Source organism: Mustela lutreola, chromosome 6 (assembly GCF_030435805.1).
Source record: "Mustela lutreola isolate mMusLut2 chromosome 6, mMusLut2.pri, whole genome shotgun sequence".
NCBI classification, from domain to species: Eukaryota; Metazoa; Chordata; class Mammalia; order Carnivora; family Mustelidae; genus Mustela; species Mustela lutreola.
Window position 1 is genome coordinate 58,667,161 of NC_081295.1, and position 16,592 is coordinate 58,683,752.

Here is a 16,592-nt window from a genome sequence, read left to right on the forward strand (position 1 = left end):
CTGGAACTGCTCCTGATCAGCACAGCTCCAGTGGAGTTCAGCCTACTGGAGCTATGGAGAAGGGAAGTCTTCCTGTCAGTGCTGCTCTAGAGACCTCAGTTTTCCTTCATTTAGGTAAATTTAACAGATTCTCATCAAAATCTCACCTAAAAAGAACTTGTTTTCTCTTGGAGCCAAGCCAGGTATATTCTCCAGTAAGCAAAGTTTATGAAACTTCTGGGGGATGGATTCCACAATAAACTAGATCTCAAACAACCAAACAAGTGCACTCCCTTTCCCAGATGTTTTTCAGGTATCCCTATCGTTATCTTCACTTTATTACATTGTTTCTAAAGTAAACCAAAACATCACATGTGGTAGCGAGGCTGTTATACTTTCCAGAATTCCCCTGCCTGTTTCTGCATGGGAAGGGCCACAGGACAGAGTCTTACATGAGATCTGGGGGAAATTTTTATAGCTCACGCCTATAGTTGTTTATCTGCTGGATGACCGCATTGGTGTGAGGTAGCAGCCAGGATTCTGATTGTTCCACTTCCCCCAGAATCCTTCTTTACCTTGTCTGACTCCTAGGCCAGGTGTGTGTGTGATTAGCTCCATCCTGAGGGGCCTCAGGCTCTGCAGGACACTCACACCAAGGCCTGGGGCAGTGAGAACTGACAAGGGTTTCAGTCTGTCCTTGTAAGCTCCAGCTTGTTCTTGCTCTTCCCCGCTTTACATCTATGTTGCTTTCCTGTCCACCTGCGCTCTGGTCTTCAAGTTCAGGTATCAGTTTTACAGAGTCTGCTTATCCAGTTATGTAAGGACACCTCCCAGTGTGGGGTGTGTGTGTGTGTGTGTGTGTGTGTGTGTGTATGTGTCTGTGTGTGTGTATACAGATAAATAGATATATGACATTAAAATATGAATCATTCCTTTTGTACCTTCCCTTCCAGCACTATAAAGCCTGTATTTAACATACCTTTAAAATTTTTTCTCTGTATCACTAACTTCAAACAGTTTGATGTGCCCTCTTTTTTTGTTGTTTTTGTTTTTTTAATTCTTTGGGACAGGACTAGGCTAGTGCTTATATAAGAACCAAAAGCAGGATCCACAGAAGAAGAAATCAATAATTTACCAAAATTAAAAAAACTTTTGCGTCGTGAAAGACCTTGTAAAGAGAACGCAAGATTTGGAAGCCACAGATCTGACAAAGGTGCTCAAGAGGAAGCCTGCTCGGAATTATCTGACTCCTTCTCCCTCTGCCCCTCCCCTCCTCCTGTGCTTGTGCACTCGCTCTCAAACAAACAAACAAAGAAAAAATGAGGATTTAACATAGGGATTAGGGAGGACACAAACATTCGGTCTATAGCACTATATTCATCAGAAAGGAGAAAAGATAAAGAGGAAACCTCTTCCTCTGATAGAAGTCCACGGAAGTTGCATGGTTTCCTCTTCATCCATTGGCCAGACTTTAGACACACGGCCCCACCCAACTGCAAAGAAGGCAAGGATTAATTTTCACTCAAAGGGAGATGGGGAAAATGGATATTGGAAGACAAAACACTGTCCTTGTCACAGGAACCTAACATTTCAAGGCTCTCCCAAATGTGACCTCCTCTTCCACCTGTGTTGGAATCCCCCTCTCCCTTGTCTACTGCCTGCACTTTCAAGTCTCTTCGGTCACTGTCATGAGTCATGAATTCAAAGCACAGGTTTAATTACATTACTCTCTTGTCCCATAATCTTCAGTGGGTCCCTACTATTTGTAGATTAAGCCCAAACTCTTTTGCTTAACATGATATTAATATAGTCCATAGTACCATCTCATTTGATCTCCCTCTTCTTTCCTACCCTTCCTTATCCTCTCAACTGGCCATTCCCTGAATGGGGCACCATGAATTTTCAGCTCTCCGTAACTTTGGTTTTTTTTGTCATTGTTGTTGTTTGTTTTGTTGCTGTTGTTGTTGTTGTTTGTAAGATTTCATTTATTTATTTAACAGAAAGAGATCACAAGTAGGCAGAGAGGGGGGAAGCAGACTCCCTGCCGAGCAGAGAGCTCCATGCCATGACTCTGATCCAGGACCCTGAGATCATGACCTGAGCTGAAGGCAGAGGCTTAACCCACTGAGCCACCCAGGCACCCCAGTTCTCCATAACTTTCATCATGACAGAACTTCCACCAGAATCAGCTCCCTAAAACCCCATCACCAACTTTTGAAACACTGTGCAAAATGATATTACTTTTGTAAAATGATATTTTACTATTATAATGATATTACTTTTATAAACTCATTTTTCATCACTTCTATTAAAAATGACTTACTCATTCTCAGAATGGCCACTGTTTTATGCTGCCTTCCATTCTAATAAGTTATACATTTTCATATTTGTAATCATGATTATATTGTAAATTACACAGTATTCACTACATATTACTAACTTTGCAGTCCTGGGTACACCTAGTCTCTGGATGTTTACCTAATAGCTGCACAACACATTTTTATTAAATGGAATTGGTATGTAACCACTAAAATTATAGAAGGAAAGAGAAACATCTCAAGTCAGCTCTCTTTGAGTAAAACATTCATTTAAACTGGTTTAAATGTTTTATCAACAATATAGCATTACTTATTACATAATTTGAAGTCTGTACATACTTATGTGGAATTGTTTTGAGTGATTTGTGTTAATATATAAAGCTTAATATGGATTTACTTCAGAAAGAACAACTTGTAAGAGCTATTTTCAGCTCTAACAAGGAAGTGGCAGTTTTTCAATTTTTAGCAGAAGTGTTATAACTTATCTCAGTCAAACACTTGCTAGGTCATTTAGTTTGTCACTTGTGTTACTTTACTTTCTATTTTAACTCTTAGGCATATTCAGAAATAACAAAAGAAGAAAATTATAGTTTGATTGCTTCTAATTGTCTTGGACAGCAGGTAGAAGTTAAAATAATTTCAACATTGAATTGTTTATGTTAAATATGACCACAAGATCTATTTAATATTAATCTTTTGTCCATTTTGGCCAATTTCTCTCAATTTCTCAATTAGCTCTCTATGTATTAGATTCAGACAGGAAAATATGGGTATAGAATTTGAAATAAACAATAAACTCTCAATTAAAATTAATAAATTATTTGAAAATCGACCCCATATTGGCCTCATAAGGACACCTTTTTCTGAAAAATAGGATTTCATTTTAACCTTTTTGTAATTTTATTTGTCCCTCTGTCTATCCTTCTCCTATACCCTCTCTGTCCTCTTTTTGTGTCCCTAGTTCTTGTTTCTGATCTGACTAAAACTATTTCATGCACTTTGTATTAACCCTACTTATATGGGAAGAGTTGGGGCACTAATCAAAGCTCAGGATGACATATCACTCCAGCTGAATCCTGAGCTAGAAGAAAATTTAGGAAAATATACAAATGGAATAAAAATAAACTATAAGGTTAATATTTTTTATTCTAACTCTTTATCCAATTTTGAGTTGTTTTTAAAATTTTTATTTCTTTAAAGATTTTATTAATTTATTGGACAGAGAGAGAAATCATAAGTAGGCAGAGAGGCAGGCAGAGAGAGAGGGAAGCAGGCTCCCTGCTGAACAGAGAGCACAATGTAGGGCTCAATCCCAGGACCCTGGGAACATGACCTGAGCCGAAGGCAGAGGCTTAACCCACTGAGCCATCCAGGTTCCCCTCAGTTGTTTTTTAATATAAGGAAAGTCAGTTAACTTTCTAGAGCAAGGAAAACAAAAGAAAAGACAAATCATTCAGGCAGTGACTCATGGGTGGAATTATTCAGGTACAAAACAAAACATAACAACAAGAACAACAAAACAGTATCTTTCTGCAAAAGCTAGTTTTGAATACTAGATTTTCTAGGTTATTGATTCTTCCACCCACTTTGAAAAAATTGTTGTCGTTCTGGAATTTAATTAAAAGTAACAGATTTTCACAGATACTGTCACTAAGTGCAAGAATATGAGAGGGTATGTCCAGAAGCAAGGGTTCCTTAAACTGACAGTAATTAAAAAGTGTATTCAGGGTTGCCTCCTTGGTGACAGAAAGGCAGCAGGGTCAAGGCACTGAATAGGGGAGGGATGAGTGAAAAAATGGATTGAGAATCTGTTAGGAGTTTGTACTCCGTTGAGTGTTCTAAGTATGCTAGAGCTGTTTCCAAGCTTCCCTAGGCTCTATCAGCCTGACAGTGAGTAGGTGATTCTAGAGAATGCTTGAGAGTTCCCAGAGGGTTCACACACATACTCATGAATATCTGCAGAATCACAGTGCTATCTACTGACAGGTTTTCCCAGATTAAAGACCTACACGGGACGCCTGAAACCATAAAAATCCTAGGAGAGAGTATAGCCAGTAATTTCTCTGACATCAGCAGTAACATTTTTCTTGATATGTCGCCTAAGGCAAGGGAAACAAAACCAAAAATAAATAACTTGGGCTACATAAAAATTAAAAGCTTCTGAAAAGTAAAGGAAATAATCAACAAAACAAAAAATAACCTATTAAATGGGAGAAGATATTTGTAAAAGGCATATCCAATAAGGGTTAGTTAATACCTAGAATATTCTAGTTAATGTTCATAATATACAAAAAACTTAAAACAACTCAACACCCAAAAAACAAATAATCCAATTAAAATGTGCAGAAGATATAAAGATGGCTAACAGAAACATGAACAGATGTTCAACATCACTAATCATTAGGAAAATGCAAATTAAAATCACAACGTATACATAACACTTCATACCTGTCATAATGGTTAAACTCAAAAACAAGCATTGGCAAGGATGTGAGAAAAAAACGATTGTGCATAGTTGGTGGAAATGCAAATGGAAATGCAGCCACTTTGGAAAATAGTATGGAATTTCTTCAAAAAGTTAAAACTAGAAGTATCATGTGATCCAGTAATTCTGCTACTGGGTAATTACCCAAAGAATATGAAAACAGTAATTTGAAAAGATATATGCACCCCTATGTTTATTGCAGCATTATTTACAATAACCAAACCATGGAAGTACCCCAAGTGTCTATCAATAGAAGAATGAATAAACAGTGGCATACATACACAATGGAGTATTACTCAGCCATAAAAAGAATGAAATCTTGCCATTTGCAACAACATGGATGGATCTAAAGAGTGTAATGTTAAGTAGAATAGTTCAATCAGTGAGAGACAAATCCCATATGATTTCCCTCATATGTGGAATTTAAGAAATCAAACAAACAAGGAAAAAAGGAAACAAAAAACCGCACTCTTAAATATAGAGAACAAGTAGGTGGTTACCAGAGGAGGGGGGGGGTAGGGAGAGACAAATGAAATCGGTGAATGGGATTAAGAGTGCACTGTTTGTGATGAGCACTTAGTAATAAATCATTGAGTCACTATATTGTATATCTGAAATCATACTGTATGTTAACCTCACTAGAATTTTAAAAATTAATAATCATAATTATTATTATAAATTTAAAAATAAAAAGAAAACTGCTGGGGCATCTCAGTGGCTCAATAGGTTAAGCATCTGACTCTTGGTTTCAGCTCAGGTCATGATCTCAGGGAGGTGAGATCAGGTTCCCACTTAGTGCAGAGTCTACGTGTCCCTCTCCCTCCCTCTCTGCCCCTACCCCTGCTCACGTGTGTGCACATGCACACCCGCTCTCTCTCTCTCTCTCAAATAAATTAACTAATTAAATCTTTATTTTTATAAAAGGAAACTACTATGAACAACAATAAATATACTTTTTATTTTTCCTCAAGTTCTGCTACTTGGAATTTCAACCTAAGATAACTCGTCCTGAAAATAATCTTAAGACATAGATTCTTAAATGTGGTTTTGGAGTTGATTCACTCACTGATCAGCTGGCAGTCACTAGTAGTAGGTAGAGGACAGCATTCCTGGCATGCTATAGAGATGAGATTGCTAAAACTTCCACTTGTAGTGAATTTGATGGATTATAAAGGGAGAGAGCTACACCAGCAGGTAGTTTGAGAATTGTGGGGAAAGAGTAACTATAGATTATAGAGTTGGGAATCTTTACAGAGCCTTTATATTAGTTCCTTTATTTGTATAATAAGGGTTGTTGTAGTAAGAAGGGCAAGTAGAAGTCCCTGAAAAGACACCAACACTCAGCCAAGACTGTAAATCAAAAACAATTTACATTTCAGGAAAGGAATGACAGAGGATGTAGGAGTGATGGGTGTCACTATATCCCCCATTTAATTCATTCTGGCTTAACAGGTCAATCAGAGGACATGACATTGAGCTACTACAAATTTATCCAAGTAGTAGCTTCATTTGCATCTGCTATATTAGATGTAGTGTATTTACTCTAACAGATGACCACAGCCCCTGGTGTATGGTTTGCAGTTATGTCTACATCTATTTATCTTATATCCATCAGAATGAGAATCATAAACAGTTTGCCATTAAACAGGATGGTCTTGCCCCCATGCTATATTACTTCTCTATTAATTCTTTGCCATTATGGTCCAAAGGGATCCAGGCCATCTGGAATTTCCACAGAACCTCCTTTTGGTTCTCTAAATGGATGACACATAACAAGTCCCCCCTCACCTTTTTATTTCCAATGGGATTGACACTTATTCCAGATACGGACTTGCCTTTCCTGCCTGTTGTGCCTCAGCTATCACCACGATGTGAGGGTTCATGAAGCATATGATATCCTGGCATGGGGTCACACCTAACATCATCTTTGGACCAAGGGACCTTCTTTGCAGTAAAGTAAGTATGACCCCAGGCATACAATTATAGATCATATATATTCACCACCCAGAAACTGCTAAGCCTGGAAGAACAGTGCAATAGCATCTCGAAGTTACAGCCAAGGCACAAGCTACTTGATACCTTGCAAAGGACAGGGCACTATCCTTCAGGATGCAGAGTATATCTTAAGCCATCAGCCACTATATGTCTGTGTCCCCATTCAGTAGAATACATGGGACATGGGTCCAATAGGAACCAACAAATAAAAGTCAGAATGGTCCCACCATTACTTCCTGTGACTCTCTGGGGAAATTATGTTTCTTATTCCCACAGTTTTAGCCTCTGTGGGTCTAAAGGTCCTCGTCCCCAGAAAGGGATGCTTCCACCAAAGAACATAGTAAGAAAACCACTAAACTTAAAACTATGGCTGTTGTAAATGAGCCATCAAAGAAAGGAGTTACCATATTGTTAGGGTAGCTTGATCCTTATCATCATATGACACTGATATATTTGATACTCACATCATCTACTAGAGTGTCCTTTGGTTGGCTTATACCCAGAAGTCCAGTACCCACAGCTCAATAATAGTAGGGCAACCTAGAGATACCCTGAATGAGAAGAGAGTCTGCCTTAGCCTAACAGGAAAGCTACCTGGACCAACCTAGGTGATAGCTGGAGAGGAGGGGAATCTGGAGTGTGGTGCTAAAGGGAAATGATAAACATCAGTTACAAACTTGGAACCAGCTGCCATAGTGAGAGGCTACATTAGATTTACTAATCTTTCTCCTGTTAGTTTTCCCAGAAACTGTGACCAACCAAAAATCTGGTAAGATGGAATTAGAGCTATGTGGGTACAAGGGGTGAATTGTAGTTAATGCTGCTTTTTATCTAGATATCCTTAACCAGGTCAATGCATTAATCCTTAGGCTGCTGGGAATTTTGTGTTCTAAATGCCTACAATTGCCTCCTTTTCTACAGAGTTGACCTTGGCCAAGCAAAAGGCCCCTTGCCTGGGAAGTTATCTCCACTAGGGTGGATAGCCCATTCCAATAACTGACTGACTTGGGAGATACTGACTGTGGACACTCTCGCTTCAAGGTGAGATGAGCTCTGTGGGCAATCTGAGTTCCATCACCACCTAAGGGATCAGCTGAACCTGAACTTACTCCTCCTGCCTTAACTTGCCTTTTCCTTCCCTTCTCCTGAGACTTCTCCCTCAATAAATTTCTTACCCAAGAATCCCCACGTCAGGCTGTGCTTCTAGGGGACCTATCCTGAGAACCGCACGTTTCCCAGGATCAGAACAGCTATGAAGTTGCAGAGTCACTATTATTGTGTGTGTGTGTGTGTGTGTGTGTGTGTGTGTACTTGTTCATCTCCAAAGAGCTTCTTCTTTGACTTAGTCACACTCACTCTGTAATGCTATCCACCACCATTTGCTAACCCTCCGTCACTGATAGAATTTTTTTCATTGAGCAGCTGCTACAGAATGTAACACTGTATTCAGAGTATTTGAGGGGCATCTGGGTGGCTCAGTCAGTTAAGCATCCAACTCTTGACTCGGCTCAGGTCATGATCTCAGTGTTGTGAGATCGAGCCCTGCATTGGGCTCTTTTCTGGGTGTGGAGCCTGCTTAAGATTCTCGCTCTCCTTCTGCCCCTCCCACCCTGTCCCTCTCAAAAAAAAAAAAAAAAAAGAGTATTTAAGATGAAGCTTTCTTCTTCAACAGAAGCAATTACTTGAAATAACTAGTTCACAAAGATTGGATGAAGAATGTGTGTAAGTGCTAGAGAGATAACAGAAATGATAAGGCAATTCTGTGTAATTGTATCATTCCTATATCCACTGTAACAGGTTTCAAATGTGCAGTTAGATGTGGGCTGCTCCAGGGGTACCTGGTGGCTCAGTCGTTAAGCGTCTGCCTTTGGCTCAGGTCATGATCCCACGGTCCTGGGATGGAGCCCCACATCGGGCTCCCTGCTGGGTGGGGAGCCTGCTTCTCCCTTTCCCACTCCCTCTGCTTGTGTTCCCTCTCTCTCTGTGTCTCTCTCTGTCAAATAAATAAAATCTTAAAAAAAAAAAAAAAGAACTGGGCTGCTCCACACCTTAACCCAGTCCACTCCTACAATATTTCAAACGTTCATAACTCTCATGCTGCCCAGCCTATCCCCTCCCCTCTGCATAGGACTCTGATTCCTAACAAATTAAAAAAAAAAAAAATGCTCTCATGGATGAAAAAACTTCAATTCCTCCTCTTCTCCCACCTTCAGTAAAATTTCTGCATTCCTTCTCTAGTCTTTCAGAAAAACTTCTCTTTTTCACCTCAAATAACTTCCCCAGTTAGATTTAATCTGATTTTCAACTTATTCCACCAAATTATTTTCTCCTTTAAACTTGCCTTTGCTCTCCCATTTGTTTCCAACTCTCAGTATGTAATGATACTTCCTTTGTTCCCAAATTAAAAATGAATTTACCTTTCTACTAACAATGGACATTTAGGCTACTTTCATTTTAGGGATCTATTATGCAAAATGCTATGAACTCTCTTGTTAATGTATTGCTATATATACATGCACAAAATGCATCAGACTCACCTAGAAGTCTTGTTAAAACATTGATGGCTGGACCCCATCCCCAATAGATCAGTAGGTTCAGTAGACTTGGGGTAGGGCCCAAGAATTTGCATTTCTAAATGTTCCTAAATGATGCTACTACAGCTGATCCAAGGACTCTACTTTGAGAACCACTTCTCTCAGGAATATATCTAGGAGGGGAACTGCTTGGACATGGGGTATGAAGATCTTCAATTTTGATAATCCTAATCTGGTTTCCAAAAGTGATTGTACTACATTCCTACCAAAATTTAGAATTCCCCACCAGCACTAGGATTATAAAACTTAGAAGTTTGCCAATATGGTAGGTGTGCAGTGACAGTTTATTGGCTTAATTAACCTTTCTCGGTTTATTAAACTTTTCAATGTCTACTAGCCATTTGAATGATCTCTACTGTGAAATGCACAATCAGGGTGTTTATCTGCTTTTCTATTGGATTTTCTGCCTTTCTTAAAAAATCAAATTTAAAGAGTTCTTTAAATTTGGAAACTAGTTTTTGTTGTTGATGGTGATGGTATTTGGTTACATAGACTGTAAATGTCTTCTCCCAGTCTATGGCTTATATTTTTATTCTTTAAATGGTATTTTTAGAACAAAAGTGTTTCATTTTTATGTAATTAAATGCACTAATCTTGACTCTTTTTTTGAATACATGATGGCTAAGTTTAATTCAACTGCTATAGCCAATTCTACTTCGTAAAAATAACAGAATGTTTCTATCAAAATGGAACTTTTTGGCATGCACCTTATTTTTTTAATTTAAATTCAATTAACCAGCTTATAGTACAGCTGTACTAGTTTCAGATGTAGTTTTCGATGATTCATTAGTTGTGTATAACACCCAGTGCTCATCACATCATGGGCCCTCCTTAAAACCCATCACACAGTTACCCCATCACCTCACCCATCTCCCTTTCCACAACCCTCAGTTTGTTTCCCAGAGTCAAGAGGCTCTCATGGTTTGTCTCCCTCTCTGACTTCTTCCCATTCAGTTTTCCCTCCCAGTCCCTATGATCCTCTGTGCTACTCCTTATATTCCACATATGAGTGAAACCATATGATACTATTATTAGAAATATTGTTTTTTCTCCCAGCTCCCTGCAATATACCTCTGTCATATGTCAAGTATCCATTTGTGTGGACACCATTTTATTTTCTTCTTACTGAAATATAGAAACACTGTTATTTTTTGTATTGATTTTGTATCCATCAACGTCCCTTAACTTCATTGATGGGTTTCATATGTTAAATTTACTTTTAAGCACTTCAAATGTCTGACCAAGAAAGCACATGCTCCTAGTAAGAAAAATATTCCAAAGCATCTCAAAGGCTCTTATAAGTCTAAATTTAATGTATGTATTTGGTAAACCCATTTCTCTTAAATATTAGAATACCATTTACAAACTTGGTCACATTCTTTTTTTAATTTGAAATTGTAAGTCAATTACACATTAAAAAATTTTTTAAAGATCTTATTTATTTACTTGACAGACAGAGATCACAAGTAGGCAGAGAGGCAGACAGAGAGAGAGTGGGGGAAGCAGGCTCCCCTCTGAGCAGAGGGCCCGATGTGATGTGGGGCTCAATCCTGGGACCCTGAGATCATGACCTGAGCCAAAGGCAGAGGCTTAACCCACTGAGCCACCCAGGTGTCCCCAAATTTTAAATAAATAGAATCACAACATTAATCTGTTAGTCTAAAATGCCAAAGTTTTTAAAGTATTACACTTGAACTACATAAATAGGCTATTCCTCAGTCTAACATATTAATTCTAATATTATTTATCATCCTTGTATTATAAATCTTTCTCTGACTGAAAAGTCACTCACCTTCTAAATGAAGCAGCTTTAATATTGAAAGGGATAAGAAGTTTCATCTCAGGAGAACTGAGGTTACCTCCTGGAACAAGTCATTATTACCAAGTATATCACTTATGGTGGTACGATTACTTGCCAGTAAAGAATTTGAGATTGGATGGGGACCTGGGGAATGTTTAAGTACAGGATAATCTACAGGTCGCACCCGAGTTCTTCAAAAAATCATTTCTAAGTTACATGGCCTCCAAGCCCAAACTCTTCAGAAGGGATTTCTCAACCTGCCTCTCTGAGTTCACAAGGTAAACATCCCAGTGAATAGCCAGCCATTCCTTGGACACACTGCAGCAAGGAGTGTGGACACACTCACAGCACATCAGCTGTGAGGTCAGCCTTTCGGAGGACAGACTCAGGGAAAAAGCCTGCACAGATCCTGGAGGTGAGCTTGGGGTCATTTGTACTAGGAATTTGTGCTTCAAAGCTAAGTCTGTGTGTGCTTCAGTCAGGGGCTGGGGGAGTGGGAGCATGGATGAGTATGTTTCCTTGAACCATGGACTTTTTAGTTCTTGGGAGATTGTAGCTAGGGGAAAGCCAAATAAGACTCTCTGCAGGGAGGGGACCAAGGGCAAGGCCCACTATTGTCTTAATCTCAGGGAAGAGCTGCACTAAAACTGGGACAGAACTGCAGGTGCTTTTCCGACCTTTTTAAGCCAAGCCATTAAGCCAAATACAAAGATTATCCTTGCAAATAAAGGGACAGAAACATAGAAATGAAAAGGTATGCACGGAATGCCTGGATGGCTCAGTTAGTGAAGCATGTGACTGTTGAGCTCAGGGTATGGTTTTGATCCCCATGTTGGGTTTGGAGATTACTTAAAAATAAAAAGAAAATCTTAAAAAGAAAAAGGATGCCAACAGCTTTCAGCTACCTTGAGGGATCCAAGGAAGAGACTTTGGAAATATTTTATATCTCTACAGAATAAATCAGTTCCTCAAACAACTAAAGCATTTAACCTACTGCAATGTATTATTAGAGCAGTTCTTGGGGGTAATGCTAGAATTTAAAGGATATAAGACAAGAGAGACTTAGAGGCAGACAACTACTTGGAAGAGGAGAGACTTGAAACTGTGTTTGCACAATGGTTTATGTAAACTGAAGAAAAAGTGAGAAAAACAGGTGGGCAAATAGTATCATTGGTCCTTTACCATGGCTGTGTGTGCTAATCTGTTCCATCCCTAAATTCCTTTTTGGCCTTAAACTACTATAACCAAATTAACAGCATTAAATTTTTGAGCCTTGCTTTTATATCATTTTCTTATTTTTTTTTAAAGATTTCATTTATTTATTTGACACAGAACACCAAGCAGGGGGGATGTAGGCAGAGAGAGAGGGAGAAGCAGGCTCCCTACTGAGCAGGGAGCCCGATGTGGGGCATGATGGGGGGCCCAGTCCCAGGATTCTGAGATCATGACCTTAGCCGAATGCAGACACTTAACTGGCTGAGCCACCTAAGCGCCCCTTTATGTCATTTGATGTGGGGCATTGTACACAACATATTAACATAGATCCTGTGGGATTTCTAAGTTAGGAAACAATCATAGGTGACATATAAACGAAATGTATGACAAATGAAAATCACAAAAATTCACATCGAGATTTTGAAACATGGTCTGTTTGATGCATGAAAGTAAGTGCAACTTGTAGAAAGTGAAAGAAATCATACTTTGAAAGGGATGTTATCAGTTCTTTTTTACACATGTACCTATTCTAAAAAATCAAAATGAAACAACTTCCCTGAATTGATTTAAAACCAAGAGGCACCAGGGTGCCTGGCGGGCTCAGTCAGTAGAGCATGTGACCTTTCATCTCAGGGTTGTGAGTTCAAGCCCCACACTGGGCTTGGAGCCTATTTAAAACAATGAAACGAAGAGGCATTAAATCCTTCTCTAGGAACTGGACAAATCTTACACTTGCTCAAATTCAAATCAAAGGAAAGTCTAGACTCAGCTCCTTTCTTACAGTTTCACCTACAACTTTTACTCTAGGTGGACCATAATGAACAACATGTTTAATTGGGTACTTGAAATGTTGTAGGAGGTCAGTCCCATCCATTTCACTTCTTGTTCTTAGATTCCATACTCTAATTTGTGATTACTGATATTCAAGCACCTGGCTCAGCTAATGAAAAACTGTTCCTCACAGTCCTTTTGGATAACTCACTGAAGCAACTCTGTAGCAGTTAAAATTTAGTATATTCACAATTTTGCAAAGCCTAGTCATAGGTTGTTGTTTTTTGTTTGTTTGTTTGTTTGCTTTACCAATAACTCCAGAGAAAAAATTGTTCCCCTCCAATCCACATCTCTTAAGCTTAAGGTTAAGAACGGTGGCAACTTTGGGGTAACTAGTCCCAACTCCAGGGGGATGCTGGGAGATTTTGGATATCTCCTTGATTAATCCAGCATGAGAACAAGTATTCTTTTTTTTTTTTTTTAATATTTTATTTATTTATTTGACAGAGAGATCACAAGTCGGCAGAGAGTCAGGCAGAGAGAGAGAGAGAGAAGCAGGCTCCCGCTGAGCAAAGAGCCCGATGCGGGGCTCGATCCCAGGACACTGAGATCATGACCTGAGCCAAAGGCAGCGGCTTAATCCACTGAGCCACCCAGGCGCCCCGAGAACAAGTATTCTAATTCAACAAGTATTTATGGAGTGCCAGCAATGGGTAAATCATTATGCTAATATAATGGAGAAAAAAGTCACATATTTCAAAAAAACTTATATTTAAGTGAGATATGTCATATGTATCCAGATTACACCATAATTTACATAATTATTCCTTTATTGTTGACAATAAAGTTGTTTTCAATCCTTGTAGTCACTCAAGACATTGTCATAAACATTAATTCATCAATTTATTCAATAAATATTAACTTAATCCCTGTGATATGCCAACCATTAATCTTTGAGCTGCAAGATTTCATACCACTGCAATGAATGGAACATGTATAAAATACTTCAAAGTTCCTTTGTGAAATTTCTCCAGAGAAATTTTTGTTCAAAAATTACACCCTGTGTTTTAATGTAATCATTAAAGAACAGAGAGGGACAGCCTATTAAATCTCAAACGAAGAGTTATAAAATGCATACCTGTGGCTATCATATTTTCCCCAGAAGCAATTATAAAAGTGATACATACAGATGTCTTTCCACACATATGCCCAATTAGAGGCAAAAACCCTTCAAAAATTGAGTTCTAGATCTGCTCAGGTGTATGAAACCCAGGATACCCAGGAAAGAAAAGCTGAAGCTAATGACACTTTTAATCACAGGAAAAGAAGATCATGTCTAGCAAACTTTTTAAAAATTCCCTAAATTCTAAATTCTAAAAATTCCACATCACTGTTTAATTCAGCTAAATATAAAACCCCGAAGTAAAATCTGAGAAGGATTGCTTGCTTTCCTCCTAAATTATCCAAGCCTTCGTGCCTTTAAAAATACAGCAGACCAAAATTTTGTCTTTAGCATCTCTGCCACAGGTACTGCTTATTCTTATAGTGGTTGAGAAACTCCTGGGACCTGGTTACAAAATGTTCTCAACCACCAGTCTATTTGTTGGCGTTAAATACTGTTTTGGCGACCCCTAGTGTGAAACATGGTATCAGCACCTGCACATGTTGAAAATCCTTATATTTTAAAACTTGGCTTACAGACAAAAAAAGATACCTGAAATAATTTCCCACCAAAGGAAATGTGACTTTAGTTTATGTACATTTGAAGTTAATATTTTTCTGCAATAGTAATAAAATGTAAATATAACTTCTGGATACAGAATACATTTGACAATAAGGATGGTTACTTAGTACTATATATCCATACAATGAAATATTATACAGCTGTAAAACCAGACTGAAAAAAGACAATGATGAAGCTCTTCATGTACTCTTCTGGGGTAATCTCCATAATATGTCAAATAAAAAATAAAATAACAAAAAATTCATTTGAGTACTTTGCTACCATTTACATTTTAAAAGGAATGAAATACCATATATATTTGTGTTTATGTATATACATCCACTAAAAAATTCTCTGTAAGGATACAAAAGATACACATAGCCATGGTTACTTACTGAGGATGCAAATGGGAAATGGACAGATGTTAGAAACTGTGTTCCTCTGTATACATCTTCTGTTTTTGAATGACACCTTGGTTTTGGGGGCATGGAGCCTATTTTTTTAAAAAGAAAAAAATAGGAAATGATTTTTTAAAAACTTAAAGCCATCAGCACAAGAACAAGAACAATGAAAGAGAAATTGTTACCTTGCATTTCCAGGTTTAAAAAATAGACAAGAAAAGTATAGTTTTCTGTCTAAAAATATATTTTTTCCTTTTTTTTCCATTTACATTTAATTCTGTGTTTTTTCCAATGGCATATTTTCTGCACATTTTTCTCACTCAAATGTCAAATTGTAAAATAGTACTTGATAGTTACATAGAAGTGACCTAAAAGGCAGGATTTACCTGAGGTAATATCTTGGGTCAGGAAATAGTAAAATCTCTCGGATTTTATGCTATGTCTTCCCATGCCTTCTCTAAGGTCACTGATTACAGACCAAAATTCTTTATTGGCAAAAGTGTAAGAAATTGTGATATTCCTTAGGAGGTCACAATTTGAGACTCAGAAGGAACATTTTTAAGTATATATAGCAGATACTTGAGAATAAATCTAACAGAAGATGTGAAAACCCTTTATGGAAAAAATTATACAAACTTTAAAAAAAAGTGAACTTAAATTGTAATGTATCCTATGGGCATAGATAAGACAACTCAATATAGTTAACAATACTCCCCAAATAAATCTGTAAAATATAATAACAATTAAAACTGAAGCAGGGTTTTTATGTTATTTGCAAGTTGGTCTCGTTAAATGGAAATTTTTTGGTTGGGAAATTTACAAAATACCATTCAGTGATCTGTTTAGATTTTAAAAGTTAGTCTTCAGTTTATTAAAGCTATTAAACAAAAAACTGCCTTTTTTCCATAAGCTTGTAAGCTCAGTTAAAAATCCTAAACTATTCATAAGTCTAGCAAAATTTCACAATCGCTCTTAAGAGAATATTTGATAAAATTTAGTTCCACTCCAAATGTTTACTCTTAAACATTTTAAACCACATTTATTAATGTAATATGTTGCATTTTCCTTATAAGTATTGCAATTGTCTGACTTAACAAAGTTTTTTCATGTATGTAAACTGTATTCACAAATCTAATTAATTAAATTTACAAATATGTAAAAAAAAGTATTCTTATTTATTCCTCATTACTGTATAAAGCCATTACCACTGAATTGATGAAGTCCTAACCTCCAGTAACTCAATGTGGTTGCATTTGAATGCAGTGTCTTTAGGTAAAATAAGGTCATATGAGTGGACCTTAATATCATAT

At 37.7% G+C, this 16,592-nt stretch overlaps 1 long non-coding RNA gene across 1 annotated transcript; it reads left to right on the top strand.

Annotated features, from left to right (window-relative positions):
- On the top strand, positions 1-7,826 carry LOC131833145 (uncharacterized). The gene is made up of 3 exons (XR_009354338.1): positions 1-114; positions 6,606-6,738; positions 7,699-7,826. It is a non-coding gene; the product is annotated as an uncharacterized LOC131833145 (long non-coding RNA).
- The last annotated feature ends 8,766 nt before the right edge of the window (positions 7,827-16,592 follow it).